This window comes from Bufo bufo, chromosome 5 (assembly GCF_905171765.1).
Source record: "Bufo bufo chromosome 5, aBufBuf1.1, whole genome shotgun sequence".
In the NCBI taxonomy this organism is placed as follows: Eukaryota; Metazoa; Chordata; class Amphibia; order Anura; family Bufonidae; genus Bufo; species Bufo bufo.
Window position 1 is genome coordinate 1,068,732 of NC_053393.1, and position 6,502 is coordinate 1,075,233.

Below are 6,502 nucleotides of genomic sequence, written 5' to 3' on the forward strand. Positions count from 1 at the left end.
TGGACTCTGTACTGTAAGAGCAGTGAGACTATGGACTCTTTACGGTAAGAGCGGTGAGACTATGGACTCTTTACAGTAAGAGCAGTGAGACTATGGAACTCTGTGCCTGAGGAGGTGGTGAAGGTGAGTACAATAAAGGAATTCAAGGAGGGGCCTGGAGTGTAATAATATTACAGGCTATGGCTACTAGAGAGGGGTCGTTGATCCAGGGAGTTATTCTGATTGGAGTCGGGAAGGAATTTTTTATTCCCCTAAAGTGAGGAAAATTGGCTTCTACCTCACAGGTTTTTTTTTTGCCTTCCTCTGGATCAACTTGCAGGATAACAGGCCGAACTGGATGGACAAATGTCTTTTTTCGGCCTTATGTACTATGTTATGTTACTATGTTAAAGTAGTCAGGGCTTTCCTTTCTACTTCCTCCATATACAAGTTCGCTACAATAGGTGAGACATGCGATCCCATAGCACAGCCATGTTTTTGCTTGTAGAACTTGTCCTTATACTTGAAGTAGGTGGCACTCAGACAAAGGTCCAGAAAGGCACACACTTGGTCTGGGCTAAGTTCTGTAGCCTAAGGTGTTGTCTAGTAGCAACTGTTTCCTGACTGTTTCAATTGCCTCTGTAGTGGGTATGCAGGTGAAGAGGGATGTAACATCATAGGAGACCATTGTTTCTTCTGTGCACAATACAAAGTTCTCGATTTTGGTGGTGAAATCCTGAGAGTTCTTTATGTGATGCTGTGTGTTTCCAACCAAGGGCGCTAGGATTCTGGCTAGTATTTTGCCACATTGTAGGTCACAGAGTTGATGCTGCTGACATTTGGCCTGAGAGGGGTCCCGTCCTTATGTATCTTAGGAAGTCCATAAATACATGGAGGGGCTTTCCCAGGGTAGAGGCGATGATACATGGCCCGATCAATGATTTTGTCCTTTTCTAGTTGTTGTAGTAGTTCTATAACCTTCTTTTTGTAGCCACTGGTTGGGTCTCGTCTTAGGGCCTCATATGTGTTGTTATCATCCAGGAGTGTGGTCAACCTGGCATCGTAGTCAGATGTATTAAGTACAACCGTGCATCTTCCTTTATCCGCAGGGAGGGTGGTGATGTTTGTGTCTTTCTTCAGGGATGTAACCGCCCTCCTTTCTTCTCTAGTCAAGTTCTCTATGTCCAGTTGCCTTGATTTATTCTTTAAAGATATACCATGACCTGGATAAATGAGAACCTTCACAGACATATTGCAACACATTTTGGGGGGAAAACCCTTAAACTTGTACGAGAATATTAAAAGACAGCAAGAAAACTGTCAGACTATAGAAACCACCTGCGTTTCAACCTCAGATGCCGAAAACAGGGGCTGGTACCATGCAGGATCAGTTTGGACTCCACGGTGAAGGGTCACAGAGCTGAGATGATTCTACAAAAGCCCAGAAGCAACTACTAAATGAACGGGTATGACAGACCCATTTCACAGTTGAAGCCTTGAAACTATCAGTCAGCTGGAAGTGGACCTGACTTTGCAGCTACCCGCTGAAACGTGGAGGAAAGTAGCAGATTTCACAGTACATGAACAGCTAGCTCAGCACACTAAGAGCAAGGAGAGGCAGAAGAACAAGTTCTGCATTTTATTATTCCGAACTGCAAACAGCCATACCAGTGAGGAAAAGACATGGAGGCGAAAGGAGGAAACAAGGACAGTGCAAAACAAAGAGAAATGGGCGCAGAATCTTTCAGACCGGGTTCTCACCCAGCCTGAGATGGATGTCCTTTGGGTTGAATTTCGCAATCACACCAAGTACCATACCAATAGTTGATATTATTTCAGCCACTGAAGCCTCAATCCACAGCAACAAAGTACCACAGGGTGAGGCTGAACAACTTCGCCTTAAAGTGTCTGCAGCTCTGGCCAGTGCCAAACCACCTCCTTCAAACTTGACTAGAGAAGAAAGGAGGGCGGTTACATCCCTGAAGAAAGACGCAAACATCACCACCCTCCCTGCGGATAAAGGAAGATGCACGGCTGTACTTAATACATCTGACTACGATGCCAAGGTGACCACACTCCTGGATGATAACAACACATATGAGGCCCTAAGACGAGACCCAACCAGTGGCTACAAGAAGAAGGTTATAGAACTACTACAACAACTAGAAAAGGACAAAATCATTGATCGGGCCATGTATCATCGCCTCTACCCTGGGGAAACCCCTCCATGTATTTATGGACTTCCTAAGATACATAAAGACGGGACCCCTCTCAGGCCAATTGTCAGCAGTATCAACTCTGTGACCTACAATGTGGCAAAATACTTAGCCAGAATCCTAGCGCCCTTGATTGGAAACACACAGCATCACAGAACTCAGGATTTCACCACCAAAATCCAGAACTTTGTATTGGGCACAGAAGAAACAATGGTCTCCTATGATGTTACATCCCTCTTCATCTGCATACCCACTACAGAGGCAATTGAAACGGTCAGGAAACAGTTGCTACTAGACAACACCTTTGGCTACAGAACAGAACTTAGCCCAGACCAAGTGTGTGCCTTACTGGACCTTCATCTGAGTGCCACCTACTTCAAGTATAAGGACAAGTTCTACAAGCAAAAACATGACTATGGGATCGCCAGTCTCACCTATTGTAGCGAACCTGTATATGGAGGAAGTAGAAAGGAAAGCCCTGACTACTTTCAAGGGAATTACACCGAGTCATTGGTTCAGATATGTGGATGACACTTGGGTTAAAATTCATAAACAAGAGTTACAGGCTTTCACCGGCCACATCAACTCAGTGGATCATAACATCAATTTCACGCGGGAAGATATGCAGAACAACAAACTGTCTTATAACAGTGGAAGAGGGAAGGAAGCTGGGAATAGAGGTCTATCGAAAACCAACACACACAGACCAGTACCTGCTATTTGATTCCCACCATCCTCTAGACCACAAACTGGGAGTCATCCAGACTCTACACCACCGGGCAGAGAAAATCCCCACCAGCACAGAGGCCAAGGCAAAGGAATTCAAACACCTCAGAGGGGCACTTAAAACTTGTGGGTATCCAGATTTTGCCCTTGTCACAACAGAAGGAAGGAGAATAAAGAGCACCAAGACGACCAGTGAGGGCGAGAAGCATGACAGACGCAAGAATATGGTTATCCCATATGTAGCTGGGGTGTCTGAGAAACTCAAAAGGATTTTTAATAAACATCACATCCCTGTCTGCTTTAAACCCAGCAACACACTGAGGCAACAACTGGTTCACCCCAAAGACCCAACACCTAAACACAAGATGGACAACATTGTGTACGCAGTTCAGTGCAATGAGGAATGCTCAGAACTGTATATCGGCGAAACAACAACTACATCAGCGTATGTCTCAGTATAGAAGAGCCAAAACCTCTGGTCAGGATTCAGCCGTGTACTTACATCTAAAAGAGACAGGTCACACCTTTTGAAGACAGTCAAGTACGTGTTTTGGATAAGGGGGCCGATTGGTACAAACGAGGTGTGAAGGAGGACATCTACAGAAAAAGGAAGAAGCCAAGCTTAAATAGAGGCGGGGGGGGGGGGGGGGGGGTTAGACATCTATTGTCTGCCACATACAATGCTGTCTTGACACCTTTTTCTGGGATGTCTTTATCACCTACTGACTCCAATTAGGATAATGGAATCAACACCTTTGACCCCATGCTGGGTATAATGACCTCTGACCCCATGCTGGGTATAATTACCAAATGTTGATTCAGTTACATATTTATTCCCAGAGAATTCTTGTACAGTCACTCAGAATGGAGAAAGCTTGTTGGAAGAACGAGTGAAACGTTTTCAAGAAATCTACAGTACGTCCAGTTGCCTTGATTTATTCTTTACAGATATGCCCTCAAGTAGGACATAAAACTGGTAACAGATAAATACTAAAGTCAGCATTCTTCAAATCCCTCCTGAAGATTGGACAGGCTGATGGCAGGTCCTTCCAGGACTGGCTTCATTGTCCTCAAATCCCTAGTGTGGCTGCAGGAAGAGTATAACGTGCAGGGGGTGTGGAGCCACTGTACCAGCTAACTGATTTCACTTTTTACCCTTTAACAGTTCTTATTGCAGGAGACCCATCGGGCTTCTACCTCTTGAAATAGTACCGGTGTTATTGGTAGCTGACCCACGGGAGTCAGAGACACAGGTATTAAGCACCAAGGGGTCAGTAAACAGGCAGAGGTCAAGGCAGTAAGAGTTCGTACATTTATGTGACTATCCAGGGTCAGGCAGCAAAAGGCCAGTATTGTAGACAGGCTAAGGTCAGGGCAGGTATCAGAGTCAGTAAACAGGCAGACAATAAGAACAGCTCACATTCACTTTTTAACCCCTTCAGGACACAGCCATTTTTCACCCTCTTGACAAAATCCTATTTTTGCAAATCTGACATGTGTATGCGGTAATAACTTTGAAATGCTTTCACTTATCCAAGCCATTCTGAGATTTTCTCTGGATACATTGTACTTCATGACAGTTTTAAATTTACAGAAAATTTGGAAAAATTCACTATTTTCCAAATTTGAATTTCTCTGCTTATAGGATGGATAGTGATACCTCATAAAGTAGTTATTAATTAACATTTACCATATGTCCACTTTATGTTTGCGTAATCTTGTGAATGCCATTTTAGAAGCAAATTTTTAAAGGGAACCTCTCACCGGGATTTTGTGTATAGAGCTGAGGACATGGGTTGCTAGATGGCCACTAGCACATCCGCAATACCCAGTCCCCATAGCTCTGTGTGCTTTTATTGTGTAAAAAAAAACGATTTGATACATATGCTAATTAACCTGAGATGAGTCCTGTCCCTGACTCATCTCACGTATAGGACTCATCTCAGGGACAGGACTCATCTCACGTACAGGACTCATCTCACGTACAGGACTCATCTCAGGGACAGGACTCCTCTCAGGGACAGGACTCATCTCACGTACAGGACTCATCTCAGGGACAGGACTCATCTCACGTACAGGACTCATCTCAGGGACAGGACTCCTCTCAGGGACAGGACTCCTCTCAGGGACAGGACTCATCTCAGGGACAGGACTCATCTCAGGGACAGGACTCATCTCAGGGACAGGACTCATCTCAGGGACAGGACTCCTCTCAGGGACAGGACTCATCTCACGTACAGGACTCATCTCAGGGACAGGACTCATCTCAGGGACAGGACTCATCTCAGGGACAGGACTCATCTCAGGGACAGGACTCATCTCAGGGACAGGACTCATCTCAGGGACAGGACTCCTCTCAGGGACAGGACTCCTCTCAGGGACAGGACTCCTCTCAGGGACAGGACTCCTCTCAGGGACAGGACTCATCTCAGGGACAGGACTCATCTCACGTACAGGACTCATCCCAGGGACAGGACTCATCTCACGTACAGGACTCATCCCAGGGACAGGACTCATCTCAGGGACAGGACTCATCTCATGTACAGGACTCATCCCAGGGACAGGACTCATCTCAGGTTAATTTACATATGTATCAAATCATTTTTTTGACACAATAAAAGCACACAGAGCTGTGGGGACTGGGTATTGCGGATGTGCTAGTGGCCATCTAGCAGCCCATGTCCTCAGCTCTATACACAAAATCCTGGTGACAGGTTCCCTTTAACCCTTTAAGGACACAGCCTTTTTACACCTTAGGACCAGGCCATTTTTTGAAAATCTGACCAGAGTCCCTTTAAGTGCTGATAACTTTAAAACGGTTTGACTTATCCAGGCCGTTCTGAGATTGTTTTTTCGTCACATATTGTACTTCATGACACTGGTAAAATGGAGTCAAAAAAAAAAATTTTTTTGCACCAAAAAATACCTAATTTAACAAAAATTTGAAAAGTTTCAGTTTCTCTACTTCTGTAATACATAGTAATACCCCCAGAAATTGTGATTACTTTACATTCCCCATATGTCTACTTCATGTTTGAATTGTTTTGGGAATGATATTTTATTTTTTGGGGATGTTATAAGGCTTAGAAGTTTAGAAGCAAATCTTGAAATTTTTCCGAAATTTACAAAAACTCAATTTCTAGGGACCAGTTCAGGTCTCAAGTCACTTTGCGAGGCTTACATTATAGAAACCACCCAAAAATGACCCCATCTAAGAAACTACACCCCTCAAGGTATTCAAAACTGATTTTGCATACGTTGTTAACCCTTTAGGTGTTGCACAAGAGTTATTGGCAAATAGGGAGGAAATTTGAGAATTTCATTTTTTTGTCTAATTTTTCATTTTAACCCATTTTTTCCACTAACAAACCAAGGGTTAACAGCCAAACCAGACTGTATCTTTATTGCCCTGACTCTGCCATTTACAGAAACACCCAATATGTGGCCATAAACTACTGTACGGCCACACAGCGGGGCGTAGAGTGAAAGGTGCGCCGTTTGGTTTTTGGAAGGCTGATTTTTATGGACTGGTTTATTTACACCATGTCCCATTTGAAGCCCCCTGATGCACCCCTAGAGGA

General features: G+C 44.3%; 1 pseudogene; it reads left to right on the forward strand.

Annotated features, from left to right (window-relative positions):
* The first annotated feature begins 1,197 nt into the window (after positions 1 to 1,197).
* LOC121001573 lies at positions 1,198 to 4,125 on the forward strand (annotated as a pseudogene).
* Positions 4,126 to 6,502: the final 2,377 nt, after the last annotated feature.